Source organism: Haliotis rufescens, unplaced genomic scaffold (genome assembly GCF_023055435.1).
Source record: "Haliotis rufescens isolate VD_foot unplaced genomic scaffold, xgHalRufe1.0.p SCAF_12, whole genome shotgun sequence".
Taxonomy (NCBI): Eukaryota; Metazoa; Mollusca; class Gastropoda; order Lepetellida; family Haliotidae; genus Haliotis; species Haliotis rufescens.
Window position 1 is genome coordinate 769,151 of NW_025963802.1, and position 17,644 is coordinate 786,794.

General features: G+C 38.8%; 2 protein-coding genes across 2 annotated transcripts in view; one reads left to right on the top strand and one right to left on the bottom strand.

The window, feature by feature from the left end:
* LOC124124654 (neuropeptide-like protein 29) overlaps positions 1-17,644 on the bottom strand; it is a 234,840-nt gene that overhangs the window by 166,994 nt on the left and 50,202 nt on the right. The window lies entirely within an intron of this gene.
* LOC124124657 (solute carrier family 23 member 2-like) overlaps positions 10,720-17,644 on the top strand; it is a 49,404-nt gene continuing 42,479 nt past the window's right edge. The window contains exon 1 of the mRNA XM_048393234.1: positions 10,720-11,157. The gene's annotated coding sequence lies outside the window, so the exon portion shown is untranslated. The remainder of the gene's footprint in view (positions 11,158-17,644) is intronic.

Sequence of the window (17,644 nt, forward strand, 5' to 3'; positions counted from 1 at the left end):
AGAACCATACTCACTCACTCATATATTAGTAGCTCATTATGATCTTTTCATTATACCTCGTGAATGACCTAGTGTTAAGTCTATTAAAGTAAGCACCCTTTGAAAATTGAGTAGAAACTGAATGGTCACTTCTGGTCACCTGTGCACAAAGCAAAGTAGCAGAGGACATGGACAGCAGATCACTTTAAAAGAATGTGTAAGCGTGACATTATATATCACATGTGCACTGATTCAACAGATTTTGTTTGTGAGATGCCTAGAGATTGCCATGCTCTTGAGCACATGGTTCTCTGCAGAGGTACCGCCTCCGTGGTAGATCGTCCGCCCGGAGAGAGGGAGGTCCGGGGTTGGATCCCGGCTCTCTCTCACACACACACACACACACACACACACACACACACACACACACACACACACACACAGAGCAGACGGCTAAGAAGTGTGAAAACAATTCAGCAGGATCAAGGCCACACTTAAAGCAACAAAATTGAAGATTATTTAAAAATGTAAGTGCTACAAGGACTAAATAATGACATGACATTACACATATGCTTTGTTGTATGTTCTTCTGACTTATGAGAACATAATTCTATTTTACTCATTCAGTGTTTTTGTATTTGTATGTTGTAAGACGAGTTCACTTGGGGATAAACAGGAACAGTTGCGTATTCATGTTAAACTGCGGCATGGTATCAAAGTTAACTAGCACTATAAAACCGGCTTTTGTCAGGAGCATTACAAGCAGAGACACGCAGGCACGCACACAGGCACACAAGCACGCACACAGATTTGGTCCGTACGAGAAAATCAGCTACACATACACGTGCATGCACGTCGCTATAGAAGTGACACAACTGAAGCGACGTTTTTACATTTCACCTCGCCTTTTACTCTTGACGGATTGAACAAAATACAAAACAAAGTTTCGACCAGGAACATTCTTCCATTCAACCAAACATTCACACAGCCACACATATTCATAAGTCTTATTACGACCATTCATCCATCTTATCAGATTACTAATCCATCCAACTGCAATAATCATCCATCTTAATACTGATCCATCCAACTGCAATAATCATCCATCTTAATACTGATCCATCCAACTGCAATAATCATCCATCTTAATACTAATCCATCCAACTGCAATAATCATCTATCTTCATACTGATCCATCCAACTGCACTAATCATCCATATTAATACTGATCCATCCAACTGCAATAATCATCCATCTTCACACTGATCCATCCAACTGCACTAATCATCCATCTTAATACTAATCCATCCAACTGCAATAATCATCCATCTTAATACTAATCCATCCAACTGCAATAATCATCTATCTTCATACTGATCCATCCAACTGTACTAATCATCCATCTTAATACTAATCCATCCAACTGCAATAATCATCCATCTTCACACTGATCCATCCAACTGCAATAATCATCCATCTTAATACTGATCCATCCAACTGCAATAATCATCCATCTTCACACTGATCCATCCAACTGCACTAATCATCCATCTTAAAACTGATCCATCCAACTGCAATAATCATCCATCTTAATACTGATCCACCCAACTGCAATAATCATCAATATTATTACTGATCCATCAAACTGCACTAATCATCCATCTTAAAACTGATCCATCCAACTGCAATAATCATCCATCTTAATACTGATCCACCCAACTGCAATAATCATCAATATTAATACTGATCCATCCAACTGCAATAATCATCCATCTTAATACTGATCCATCCAACTGCAATAATCATCCATCTTAATACTGATCCATCCAACTGCAATAATCATCCATCTTAATACTGATCCATCCAACTGCAATAATCATCCATCTTAAAACTGATCCATCCAACTGCAATAATCATCCATCTTAATACTGATTCATCCAACTGCAATAATCATCCATCTTAATACTAATCCATCCAACTGCAATAATCATCTATCTTCATACTGATCCATCCAACTGCACTAATCATCCATCTTAATACTGATCCATCCAACTGCAATAATCATCCATCTTCACACTGATCCATCCAACTGCACTAATCATCCATCTTAATACTAATCCATCCAACTGCAATAATCATCCATCTTAATACTAATCCATCCAACTGCAATAATCATCTATCTTCATACTGATCCATCCAACTGTACTAATCATCCATCTTAATACTAATCCATCCAACTGCAATAATCATCCATCTTCACACTGATCCATCCAACTGCAATAATCATCCATCTTAATACTGATCCATCCAACTGCAATAATCATCCATCTTCACACTGATCCATCCAACTGCACTAATCATCCATCTTAAAACTGATCCATCCAACTGCAATAATCATCCCTCTTAATACTGATCCACCCAACTGCAATAATCATCAATATTATTACTGATCCATCAAACTGCACTAATAATCCATCTTAAAACTGATCCATCCAACTGCAATAATCATCCATCTTAATACTGATCCACCCAACTGCAATAATCATCAATATTAATACTGATCCATCCAACTGCAATAATCATCCATCTTAATACTGATCCATCCAACTGCAATAATCATCCATCTTAATACTGATCCATCCAACTGCAATAATCATCCATCTTAAAACTGATCCATCCAACTGCAATAATCATCCATCTTAATACTGATCCATCCAACTGCAATAATCATCCATCTTAAAACTGATCCATCCAACTGCAATAATCATCCATCTTAATACTGATCCATCCAACTGCAATAATCATCAACATTAATACTGATCCATCCAACTGCAATAATCATCCATCTTAATACTGATCCATCCGACTGCAATAATCATCCATCTTAATACTGATCCATCCAACTGCAATAATCATCCATCTTAATACTGATCCATCCAACTGCAATAATCATCCATCTTCATACTGATCCATCCAACTGCAATAATCATCCATCTTAAAACTGATCCATCCAACTGCAATAATCATCCATCATAATACTGATCCAACCAACTGCAATAATCATCCATCTTAATACTAATCCATCCAACTGCAATAATCATCTATCTTCATACTGATCCATCCAACTGTACTAATCATCCATCTTAATACTAATCCATCCAACTGCAATAATCATCCATCTTCACACTGATCCATCCAACTGCAATAATCATCCATCTTAATACTGATCCATCCAACTGCAATAATCATCCATCTTCACACTGATCCATCCAACTGCACTAATCATCCATCTTAAAACTGATCCATCCAACTGCAATAATCATCCATCTTAATACTGATCCACCCAACTGCAATAATCATCAATATTATTACTGATCCATCAAACTGCACTAATCATCCATCTTAAAACTGATCCATCCAACTGCAATAATCATCCATCTTAATACTGATCCACCCAACTGCAATAATCATCAATATTAATACTGATCCATCCAACTGCAATAATCATCCATCTTAATACTGATCCATCCAACTGCAATAATCATCCATCTTAATACTGATCCACCCAACTGCAATAATCATCAATATTAATACTGATCCATCCAACTGCAATAATCATCCATCTTAATACTGATCCATCCAACTGCAATAATCATCCATCTTAATACTGATCCATCCAACTGCAATAATCATCCATCTTAATACTGATCCATCCAACTGCAATAATCATCCATCTTAAAACTGATCCATCCAACTGCAATAATCATCCATCTTAATACTGATCCATCCAACTGCAATAATCATCCATCTTAATACTGATCCATCCAACTGCAATAATCATCAACATTAATACTGATCCATCCAACTGCAATAATCATCCATCTTAATACTGATCCATCCGACTGCAATAATCATCCATCTTAATACTGATCCATCCAACTGCAATAATCATCCATCTTAATACTGATCCATCCAACTGCAATAATCATCCATCTTCATACTGATCCATCCAACTGCAATAATCATCCATCTTAAAACTGATCCATCCAACTGCAATAATCATCCATCTTAATACTGATCCAACCAACTGCAATAATCATCCATCTTAAAACTGATCCATCCAACTGCAATAATCATCTATCTTAATACTGATCCATCCAACTGCAATAATCATCCATCTTAATACTGATCCATCCAACTGCAATAATCATCAATATTAATACTGATCCATCCAACTGCAATAATCATCCATCTTAATACTGATCCATCCAACTGCAATAATCATCAATATTAATACTGATCCATCCAACTGCAATAATCATCCATCTTAATACTGATCCATCCAACTGCACTAATCATCCATATTAAAACTGATCCATCCAACTGCAATAATCATCCATCTTAAAACTGATCCATCCAACTGCAATAATCATCCATCTTAATACTGATCCATCCAACTGCAATAATCATCAATATTAATACTGATCCATCCAACTGCAATAATCATCCATCTTAATACTGATCCATCCAACTGCAATAATCATCCATCTTAATACTGATCCATCCAACTGCAATAATCATCCATCTTAAAACTGATCCATCCAACTGCAATAATCATCCATCTTAAAACTGATCCATCCAACTGCACTAATCATCCATCTTATACTGATCCATCTAACTGCAATAATCATCCATCTTAAAACTGATCCATCCAACTGCACTAATCATCCATCTTAAAACTGATCCATCCAACTGCACTAATCATCCATCTTCATACTGATCCATCTAACTGCAATAATCATCCATCTTAAAACTGATCCATCCAACTGCAATAATCATCCATCTTAATACTGATCCATCCAACTGCAATAATCATCCATCTTAATACTGATCCATCCAACTGCAATAATCATCAACATTAATACTGATCCATCCAACTGCAATAATCATTCATCTTAATACTGATCCATCCAACTGCAATAATCATCCATCTTAATACTGATCCATCCAACTGCAATAATCATCCATCTTAATACTGATCCATCCAACTGCAATAATCATCCATCTTAATACTGATCCATCCAACTGCAATAATCATCCATCTTAATACTGATCCATCCAACTGCAATAATCATCAACATTAATACTGATCCATCCAACTGCAATAATCATTCATCTTAATACTGATCCATCCAACTGCAATAATCATCCATCTTCATACTGATCCATCTAACTGCAATAATCATCCATCTTAAAACTGATCCATCCAACTGCAATAATCATCCATCTTAATACTGATCCATCCAACTGCAATAATCATCCATCTTAATACTGATCCATCCAACTGCAATAATCATCAATATTAATACTGATCCATCCAACTGCAATAATCATCCATCTTAATACTGATCCATCCAACTGCACTAATCATCCATCTTCATACTGATCCATCCAACTGCAATAATCATTCATCTTAAAACTGATCCATCCAACTGCAATAATCATCCATCTTAATACTGATCCATCCAACTGCAATAATCATCCATCTTAATACTGATCCATCCAACTGCAATAATCATCCATCTTAATACTGATCCATCCAACTGCAATAATCATCCATCTTAATACTGATCCATCCAACTGCAATAATCATCCATCTTAATACTGATCCATCCAACTGCAATAATCATCCATCATAATACTGATCCATCCAACTGCACTAATCATCCATCTTCATACTGATCCATCTAACTGCAATAATCATCCATCTTAAAACTGATCCATCCAACTGCAATAATCATCCATCTTAATACTGATCCATCCAACTGCAATAATCATCAATATTAATACTGATCCATCCAACTGCAATAATCATCCATCTTAATACTGATCCATCCAACTGCACTAATCATCCATCTTAAAACTGATCCATCCAACTGCAATAATCATCCATCTTAAAACTGATCCATCCAACTGCAATAATCATCCATCTTAATACTGATCCATCCAACTGCAATAATCATCAATATTAATACTGATCCATCCAACTGCAATAATCATCCATCTTAATACTGATCCATCCAACTGCAATAATCATCAATATTAATACTGATCCATCCAACTGCAATAATCATCCATCTTAAAACTGATCCATCCAACTGCAATAATCATCAACATTAATAATGATCCATCCAACTGCCATAATCATCCATCTTAATACTGATCCATCCAACTGCAATAATCATCCATCTTAAAACTGATCCATCCAACTGCAATAATCATCCATCTTAATACTGATCCATCCAACTGCAATAATCATCAATATTAATACTGATCCATCCAACTGCAATAATCATCCATCTTAATACTGATCCATCTAACTGCAATAATCATCCATCTTAATACTGATCCATCCAACTGCAATAATCATCCATCTTAATACTGATCCATCCAACTGCAATAATCATCCATCTTAATACTGATCCATCCAACTGCACTAATGATCCATCTTCATACTGATCCATCTAACTGCAATAATCATCCATCTTAAAACTGATCCATCCAACTGCAATAATCATCCATCTTAATACTGATCCATCCAACTGCAATAATCATCCCTCTTAATACTGATCCATCCAACTGCAATAATCATCCATCTTAATACTGATCCATCCAACTGCAATAATCATCCATCTTAATACTGATCCATCCAACTGCAAACATTCTCCCACCTTTTCAGAATATTGATCTATCCAACTGTAAAAGTCATCCATCTTACAAGAATTCAAGGAATGGTCGGCTCGGAGTCGGTATACTGTATCTGAGTGGGATATCCATGTTTATCTCAGTTGGCAAGCCTTATGAAACTGACATTGCACACACGACCAACTACAAACATGTTCATTTAACTATACACAGGGACGTTTATACACCAAAGCGAAATATTCGCGGCGCAACCGCAAACATCCGAAACCACGAACATCCACCCTTAGAAACAAAACATTTCCATTTAACAACAACCATCCATCCATTTAATAACCAAACCCCGACGTTACAACGAACATTCATCCACATTTTCCCACCTAACCACGAATACTCATCCACGTTTATCTATCTAACCACGAATATTCATCTACATTTTCCCATCTATCCACGAATATTCATCCACATTTTTTCAATCTATCCACGAATATTCATCCATAATTTCCAATCTATCCACGAATATTCCTCCATTTAACCACAAATATTCATCCACATTTTCCCATTCTATCCAAGAATATTCACCCACATTTTTAATCTATCCACGAATTTTCATCCATTTAACCACGAATATTCATCCATTTAACCACGAATATTCATCCACATTTTCCAATTCTATCCACGAATATTCATCCACATTATCAATCCATCCACGAATATACATCCATTTAACCACGAATATTCATCCACATTTACCCTCCTAACCACGAACATTTATCCCAAAACCCATCTAACCGCGAACATTCATCCACACCTTCGAACTAAATAGAATAATCACCCTACATCGGTTGAATGTTCGTTGGATGTGACATTCATAGAGAATACTACTCATTCTTGTTAGATACTATTTTAACGAAACTCGTGAAATTTCTATGGTATCTAACGAGAATGAGTGTGGTATTTTATTTATTACCCACGTTAAATATATTTTAAGTGTAAATACATAACATCTTTCGTTCGTTGAAGGACCAAACTGAAACTGATTGTCAAATCTGGTTGCACATGAATATTTATATATGCCCAAATATGGGCATTGTTGGCATTTCTATGCATACACATTAACATCATATACGCCTGCAGTTGTGTTTGGAAACAAAACAGCACCGACGCTCAAAATCCTTTTTGGAGAATTTTTTCAACTTATGGTAAATCAAGCGCCATGTTGTCAGTACGTAGGACACCTATAAGAAAATTTGAAAAGTCACAGTAGCGCCGCGGTTTGAATATCGGACCAACAGTGGGTCACTCGCACTGCCGGGGTTCAATTTGAGTGATCTGGTCGTGCAATCGTGAACAAACAACTCTCGATCGAAACAGTGCCACAAAATACGCTTCGAAGGGGACACGGATGGCACAACGGGTTATCCCAAGTAAGTCTAGATATCTGTCCAGATAGTTTAAATTGACTTCATTTCACCACGCTTATCCTTTTACATTAAATCAAATTGAAAGTCGCGAAAGTGGTCGAGTGCGTCACGCTCATGGGGACCCTCGATCTATTGATCGGTAGTCGGTCATTGTAAATGGATATCTAGCTCGATTATCTAATGTATGTAGCAGCTCTATGCATAACTAATACAGAATGCAAACCGAATTTGATGCTCGTGCCCATCTTGTTTGTTTTAATAACGGCGCGCGGTTTTTTATGAATGAAAAAAGTAGTTCCGCTGTGACAGAGGTCACGGTTATCCAATCAAAACGAATAAAACGAGGTCAACCTTGTACGACACACGTGTGACGTACGGATTTAGTATCTTCACCACGTTGGTAATAAATAGAGAATACCACACTCATTCTCGTTGGATACGATTTTTACGAGTGGACTTTCTATGGTATCTGACCTCGCTTTCGCTCGATCAGATACCATAGAAAGTCCACTCGTTTCGTAAAAATGGTATCTAACGAGAATGAGTGTGGTATTTTATTTATTGCCCACGTTAAATATATATTCAAGTGTAAATACATGACAACTTTTGTTCGTTGACAGACCAAACTGAAACTGGTTGCAAAATCTGGTTGCGCATGAATATTGATACATGCCTAAATATGGGCATTGTTGACATTTCTATGCATACACATTAACAACATGCGCCTTCAGTTGTGTTTGCAAACATAACAGCACCGACGCTCAAGATCCTTTTGGAAGAATTTCTTCAACTTATGGTAATTCAAGCGCCATCTGGGATGTTGTTTGTACGCAGGACACCTATAAGAAAAATTTAAAAGTCACATTAGCGCCGCGCTTTGAATATCGTACCAACAGTCGGTCACTCGCACTGCCGGTGTCCCGGCTGTGCAATCAAAATGGTTCGGTTTCCTTGATCTATCAGCTGAATTTATATCATGTCCATGCCACTTTGGAAGAGGGAATCAGAGTGTTCGACAAAGACATTCGTGTTAACTGAAAATCAACAAACTCAAGTCTGCTTGCATGTCAGTGACAGCTTCGAACGAAGGGCAAGGTCACCACCGGAATGAGAAACGACAACCGTGATCTTCTCACAGCGTTTTACGCTAAAGATTGGGAATGTTATTGTTCACATTTGGGCTATTTTAGGCCACATACTCAGGCACACTTCTACTGCGTTTTCGAATGATTTGTATCGGAAATGTTCACTTTGAGTGATTTGGTCGTGCAGTCGTGAACAAACAACCACTCCCGAAACAGTGCCACAAAATACGCGTCGATGGGGACTTCATTTCCCAACGCTTATCCATTTACGTTAAATCAAATTGAAAATTGCGAAAGTGGTCGGATGCGTCACCTGTATCTTAACCACGTGGGTAATAAAGCGGATTATTACCCAAGTGGTGAAGATACAGTAGGCTAGATACTAAATTCGTACGTCACATGTGTGTCGTACAAGGTTGACCTCGTTTTATTCGTATTGACTGGATAATCGTGACCTCTGTCACACCAGAAGTTCTTTTTTTCATACATAAAAAAGGACGCGAGACGTTATTCGCTTTCTCAACGACAAAGCAGAACTAAAGGATTCTCATGAAAGCTAGATACATTTACACACACTTTATTAAACCAAACAAGATCGTCACACGCATTAAATTCGCTATGCATATTTAGTTATGCATAGAGCTACTGCAGACATTATATAATCGAGCCATGCATATCCATGGGGGGTTGTTGGGTTGGTGGGTGTGGGTGTGGGTGTGGGTGTGGGGGGAATAATTCAGATTCCGGGAATTGAGGGGTTCACATTACAAAAAGTACTAATAAGGATCTTGTTATGAAACAAGAGTAGGTTAGAATGATCTAGTGTTGGGGGGAAGGTGGTTGACCAATGATAGATGGAAACATGAGTAGAGCTGTGACGTAGGTACCGGTTTAAAAAGCGTCAAAAGCCCCCAAATCGAGAGAGCGGCCTGGGAGACTACATCTGGACTGGTGCTCCGCTCTCGGCTTGTTGTCACGATCTTTCGAACCAGAAACCAAACTTAGGCACCAGCATTTCGACTGAGACTGAAGCTTTGCGGCCGAAGTCTCGTATTTAAGTGACAAATAGAGTGGGTTGACTCGCAACACAAAGTTGGAATAAAAGCTGTTTAACGAAGATCACTCTTTGTGCTTGTTGGAGTAACTACGGTAATAGGTCCAAGGACCTCGAGTACTGACATTGTACTTCTCGCTCGTCCCGGACTGTCAGCACCAAGAACGAGGGGATTGCCGTAGTTCAGGCGAAGAGGTACACGAATTGCTACCTTCCGATTACGCAACAGTTACCCTCGATAACATCATAGAATTACCTTGGACTGATGCGGGGTACGATCTTCTCTGACGACTGCCAAAAAGCATTGTCAGGTGACGGCGTGCAGCGGTTGCACAAGTGAAGTGACGTGCAGAGGTTGCACAAGTGAAGTGACGTGCAGAGGTTGCACAAGTGAAGTGACGCTGTGCAGCGGTCGACCAAGTAAGGTATAACAAGGTGCGGTGGTTGCACGAGTGAAGTGACTGTGTGCAGCGGTTGCACCAGTTTGGTAACAACGCGCAGAGGTAGCGCGGGTGAGGCAGCAGTGTGCAGCGGTTGCACAAAATCTCCCCTAGGTGGTACGTTGACAACACCGACGCGGTGAATACACCAGAGCAAACCATTGAGAGTTGGCTGTGCACCGGTTGCACGAGAACGTCCACTGTGAGGGAGATTACAGTCGTTGGGAGGAACGGTGCAGACGTTTGCACATCCGGAACGGTGCAGACGTTTGCACATCCAAAACGGTGGAGACGGTTGCACATCTACGGACCACTCCGGGCTTACTATGGTGGGGCGGTAGGAGTGACGAGTGGACGGTCACACCTGGACCCAGTGGTGGAGTGACGTGCCAGGAAGTGATGGACAGAACTAACAATTGTGACATTTTGACATTTTGTGTGGTGCCAAGTTTCATTGGACCGGGCCTGGTTAGGTAAGCAATATTTTGATGCATTGCATTGAATGCATATTGTAAAAGAACGAGATCCTTGAACATAATCATGCCACTAACACGAGACTCAAACAATAACGGTACAACAGTCGATCAACAGTGTCGACGCGGGTCGGCTTAACTTTCATTTCCACTCACAAGTAGTAAGGTCGTTCCATCTGACCTAGTGAGCCCAGCACCAATAATAAGCACTCCGGTAGCATACCAGTCTCATGGTGCCAGTACACATTCCAGGCCCTCAGTGAATGGGATCATCACCGGCCTCGCACGGCTTGGCGAGGTAATTGAGAGATGATTGCTCCTAGCAAAACTTGAAGAAAACATTTCCCAATGAAATTCCCCGAACTCAATCATTACGCTAAATAGTGCCAATGACCTTATTGACATGAAACAACAAACGTTTGAGTCATTTACTTACTTCTTACAAGTGGTCAGACATCCAACGGCTATAATTGGTCGAAACAAGGATGATTTTATCGGGGATCTTGTTCTTGGAAATGCATCTCAGAATGTAAAAACATTTGTGATTACTAGACGATATTCTACACTTGCTAAAGTTATTTAGAACACAGCTTACGCTGCCGGGTCCCCTCTGTTTGAGTCAAAAGAAAACATGCAATCCACTTACGGAGTGAACAGGTGGACAGGCCCACTAATTCGCGACAATCTTCACTCCAACCAGTAAATGTTGTTAATTTGAGCCAGTACCTTCGTGCCCAAACACCACAAGACACGCACACCTACCTAGAGCCCTAGAGACACATACACAGTCAACATTTAACTGACCTCAGAATAACAGCCATAATCCAGGGAAAACCACAATTTACAAATAGAGCAGAAAGTCCCCCCCCCCCCCCCCCCCCCCGTGTAGGGGAGGTTATACTACACTCCAAGGCAGGGTTCAGTAAGTTACTCACAGCACACTTTGTGGCACAAGCCAGACCTCTCCCGGCCAGCAATCCCCCACTTCATTTTTTCTCACTGAACCTGATACTCATGAACCATGATCTTATCAGTTGTTCCCCCAATAAAACAGGCAGGCAGGGGCGAGCTGGTCCGAGTTGTTTACATTATGGCACTGATGGTGTAGGCCAGTGTCTATTAGTCTAAAAAAACAACAACATTAATTTTGTTAGAAACCATAACTCCAATAAATTGAAAGAGATCCAAACTGAGATGAGAGATTCAGCTTTGGAAAATTGTAGACTTGCTTCATTTTTAGGGCTGTATCGTTACAGTTAGGGCTAGGCAGAAGAAAAATAAGGTTCAGGTTCTGTGAGGCAGACTAGTAATTTAGTAGCATCATGGTATTTACATGTGAGGAAAACCAAGATAAAAATGTTCCTATATAATTCGTTTTAACTGAACTTCTCGCCTTCACATAAATATCACCAGAAGACCACGAGCATCAATAGTAGCACTGGGCAGAAACATGATGTCCATAGCACCTGCAGGGGTATGAATACGGTTGTAGGATATTTCTTATTACAGTAAACTACGGTTATAACGAACACGCTTATAACGAACTGACGGATATAACGAACTTACTTTTTGGTCCCGACTATTTGCTGTAGTTATGCTGTATATATGCTTATAACGAACTTCGGTTATAACGAACTAAAATTAGTAGTCCCTTTGAGTTCGATATAACCGTACTTTACTGTATGTCAAATGTTGAATCCAGTTTATTGTTTCTACTAAAAAAGACCCCAAAACACAAAAAACAACCTACCTGATTCGTTAATTAAGAACTTTTGTTTTTATAATCCATCAATGTCTACTTTGGTACTTTTGATATTTTCGTACAAAATTGACGTGAAAAACGTTTCATGGTAAATGAGTTATTCTTTGTAATGTGTGCTTCCTGCTTTGAAAGCATTTGAAAGGCAATTGTGTTACTCCCAATGAACGAAAATCCAAATGGTTCAGTCACAAGTGGACCGATATCTTTTTAATCTGCAGAACATAGATAAGATAAGATAGATAAGATAATATTTATTGCAGAAACATTCCATTACGGGACAGATGCAATTTTGTAAAGACGAAACATTATGATTCATTTATACATATATACAGACATACATACATTCTTGAAGACACAAAAACCGATCAATATTACATATTTGATGATAATATTATACATAAAATGTCAACGGTTGGGCCGTTCGTCACGCTGAAGACCCGGGTTCGTTTCCCGACATGGGTACAATGTGTGAAGCCCATTTCTGGTGTCCCCCTCCGTGATATTGCTGGAATATTGCTAAAAGCGGCGTAAAACCATCCTCATTCACTCACTCAACGGTTGATTAGGATGAAGGGGTATTTATTGTTGTTTAAAATGATAGACATGGAAACAAATGCAATTGATATTGATGGCTTCATTTTTTGACAGGATGTAGTGAAATAATTTGTTTTCATGGCTTTGGACATGTACATTTACATTTTATGTGGATAATTTTCCAAAGAGTATATATGTCTTTTTGAGCGTGTTGGGTACAGTGAAGTAGGTAGTGTTTTTCATCTGCAACGGTTGAACATGTAGAGCATAGCCTCTGATATAGTGGGGTTGGTGGCTTTGTATGTCTTCCAAGTTCAATATTTAATTTATGGTTACTTAATCTTAGTTTAGAAACATAAATGTTTCGAAAGTAGTTAAACTTACATCAATATTTTAGAATGAGAATATTTTCTGGACACACACACACACACACCTGTCATCTGCCGCAGAAGAGCTTGTGGTCATTAATCGGCTTTAATTTATGGTTACTTAATCTTAGTTTAGAAACATAATTGTCGCACGCACGCACGCACGCACGCACGCACGCACACACACACACACACACGCACACACACACACACACACACACACACACACACACCTGTCATCTGCTACAGAAGAGCTTGTGGTCATTAATCAGCTTGACACCGCAGTGTAGCCGGTGTCCCGGTATAAACTCTCCCCCGTACAAATTCTCCCCCCGGAGATTTTACACGGTACAGATTCTCCCCCGGCGAATCTGTTCTGAAATAAAATCTCCCCCGGGCGGATATATTTCGCGCCCCCCTCAGTATAAAGTCTCCCCCCTGATTATTCGGTTTGTTGCAATGTCTTTAAGTACTATATTCTTTAAATAATTATCTTTAATGTAAGGAGGGTTACTTTAAAAAATAGATTATGAAATATGGTCATAATGAATTGATATTTCAGAATATTTTATTTGGTAACTGTACCTTCCATCCTAAAATAATTATAAGACATAATCATACCAAACAAAGGATGGGAGACATGAGTCTCTACATAACTTGTTGTTTCTAATACAGTTGTTGTTGTCTGTATACATTTTTTTAATATACCAGTTTGAGTCTACATGTGAACACAATCGATGGTTGAAATGTTAGTCTAAGAACAAAACATGAACTAATTCTAAAGAACTCTGATGTATAAAGTTACCTTCATCTTTGATTGACTGATGTATTTTCAATCTTTATTCGGCACTGAAGAGGCCACAGGCCTATAGTACGAAGCATTAAGTTTATGAATAAACTGTTATAAAGTATTCATAAAGTATCAGGGGTCATTTCAACTTGCAAAATGATTGACATGGTCCTTTATAGAGCGAGGATTGGGCTGTTTTCTCACCCGATTGACTGACATACAACATTCACATGGTTTAGAATGGTACAATGAATGGTAAAGCATGCAAATTACTCTAATACGCGATATTTCATAAGAAAATATCATATCTCCGTTAAAACATAAAACCAATATTTATGAGTCTACATATTGATATAAGACTTTATCACTGTATCCAATTCCAACATTTTAGATATAAACTTTCGGACAGTTCAGTTCAAAATTCTTCAACCTTTAATACATCACAGGGATTTGTAGCTAGACGACGGGAATCTACAGTCTTGACTGTGTGTGTGTGTTTTTTATGAGAATGTTTCTCACCGACCTTAGCGTGTAGGGGTGTGATGTCCTGGGCAGGAAATGACAGTATTTTGACTACTCGTCTTTCATTAATTAACGTTATGGGCATCCCTAATTAACATTTACTAATTCATGTTAAACCAACACAGGATGTTTTCTGGAAGTGGACAATCGCGAATGTAATAGGGCTGACACGACATGTGTTAATAACTGTCCTAGAACTTCTTAAGTTACTAAACATTCTTTATATCTAACGACTAATATTATATCCACCTATATACCACTTTATTGTCTCATATTGCGGTAGTAAAGAAAACACAGTGCTCAAAGTGAAGCCCATTTCACTCCACATTCTCAACATCGTCTCTATCAGAAGTGTTTGGCAACTATTGAACTGCATGGCAAGTATTTATAAAACGACCGGGGGAGGAAATATTCTGGGGGGGAGATTTTATTTCGTAGGGTGGGGGAGAATTTATTTCGAGAGGGGCGGAAATGTACCGGTATAAATGACACCGGCCGCATGGAACTCTGGGTTGGAGAGTGTAGTTGTCGCAGCGCGCATTGATCCGGGAACCAGACCGGAAGTGACAGTTTGGACCGTCGCTTATATCATTTCAAAAGGAGAGTTATTTCCCTTTGGAACAAAAAGATTGCCCAATAGTCAGTGTTGATAAGTCAATAATGATCGGTTAATCATCACACGAACAGTGATGATGGCGTTGAAATATGAGCACACACAGTCGTGCTGTGACTCATTTGATTGAATTTGTTGTTATTTATTGTCAAAAAAGAAAGACAATATTTGCAATTGCAATAAGCTCCCAATTTATGCATCACACAATATGTTATTGCAAATTTCCATTTCATCTACCCTGAGCCTTTTTCCAATATTAAGTGTTCAGCTCTTACAAGGAACGTCACAGAAAGTAGTATAGGTAATGGTGATTCTGCCGCAACCCCACTGGAGCCAGATTTATATACCTATACTGCTACTACAGGGGGATTTTTTTTATGTGTAAACGCTGATGCGATTCAACGATCGTCATGAGATTAAGTTAAATTGACTCTAGCTCACCACTACCTTGAGTCAATCAATGATACCATAGAGGGAATTTTTAGCACAAAAACGATGATGAGACTAAACTAAATTGTAATGAAAATATTCTCTATTATTTTTACTCATCCATATACCATAATTTTTTAACAAAGTGATATTCAACATTTTTACTAAGTTCTTCGTTCATTTTACTAGGAGACCAGACTATATACTCTTCTTGGTAATTGGAAAGAAACAATTGATGACCGTATTTGGTTGGTCTGACATCATTGATATAATATATACCTTGTAGTAATTCTCTCCATTTGATAATTTTGTCCCTGAGCATAAATGCTTCGATAGCTTTTTCGAGTTCTTCCTTTGTTGGTTTGTGATTCTCCATTATTATATATTTATGTATGCATTCGTTTAAATGAATGTATGATTTGTTATGCGGTGCGATCCAATGATAGGAAACAATCTATTTTTAATCTCCAACCAGTTCTTTGGTTTTGGCACGGAATAATTGACGCGCTTGTGTCCCCTGTTCTATTTACTTTTTTTCTCGTCTTCGCTAATACCACTGATCTTACGATATTAAGATCGAATCTCCTGCTTTATTGTGTTGTATTTGGTGAGTTCTGACAACACTGAACGAAAATCCTCCTCGGATATCTTACAATCAGCCAGTGCTGTTGAAATATGATCCTCAATGCTGTTCAACTTTGCTTCGGCGAGTATCGGGGGCACGGGTGGCCCAGTCGTCTAAGGCAGAGTTGCGTCCCTTGGGCACGCCAGAAACCTATGATTGTGGGTTCGAATCCCGCTTCGCCCCGATTATGTTTCTAGGTTTGTCAGCACCATACCCGTGCACGTGGGTTTCACCGAAGTGCTAAACGTCTGAGACCTGCATCACTTCGGGCTTTCCTCCCACATTAAGCTGACACGCCGTGATGTAACTGGAATACTGTTAAAAGCGGCGTTAAACCCAACTCACTCACTCATTCGGCGAGTATCCGAATATTATCATGTTTTAATGCTTTCTTTGGCAACTTACGAGAAATAAATTTTATCGCTATTCCTGCCAGTCCAGAGACTCCAGCGGCTATTTCCATGTCAAGTACGATAGGCGTGGCGATTATAGTTGATAGTAAACCAACACCGGCTACACCGAGTCCCATGCCAGCCTTTACAAGCATACGTTATCAATGTACCTCGAGTACAAGCAAGTAATATCCATGTACTGGTACAGCATAGCATTTTATGAATATGAAATCACAATAGCACATTTTCTTTTTAAAACAGGCAAATTGTGCGTTGATAATGCTTTAATCTCTACATTAACAATCCCGGAAGAAAACTAACCCCTTTATTGCACCACTGTGCCCAAGCTTGTTCTATTATGCCAACAGTTCAAACTCGAGACCTAGCAACATATCCGATTACACTTGGCCCAGGCTGACCCTAGCGGGATTCCGTCAGTTCTCAATGCAATA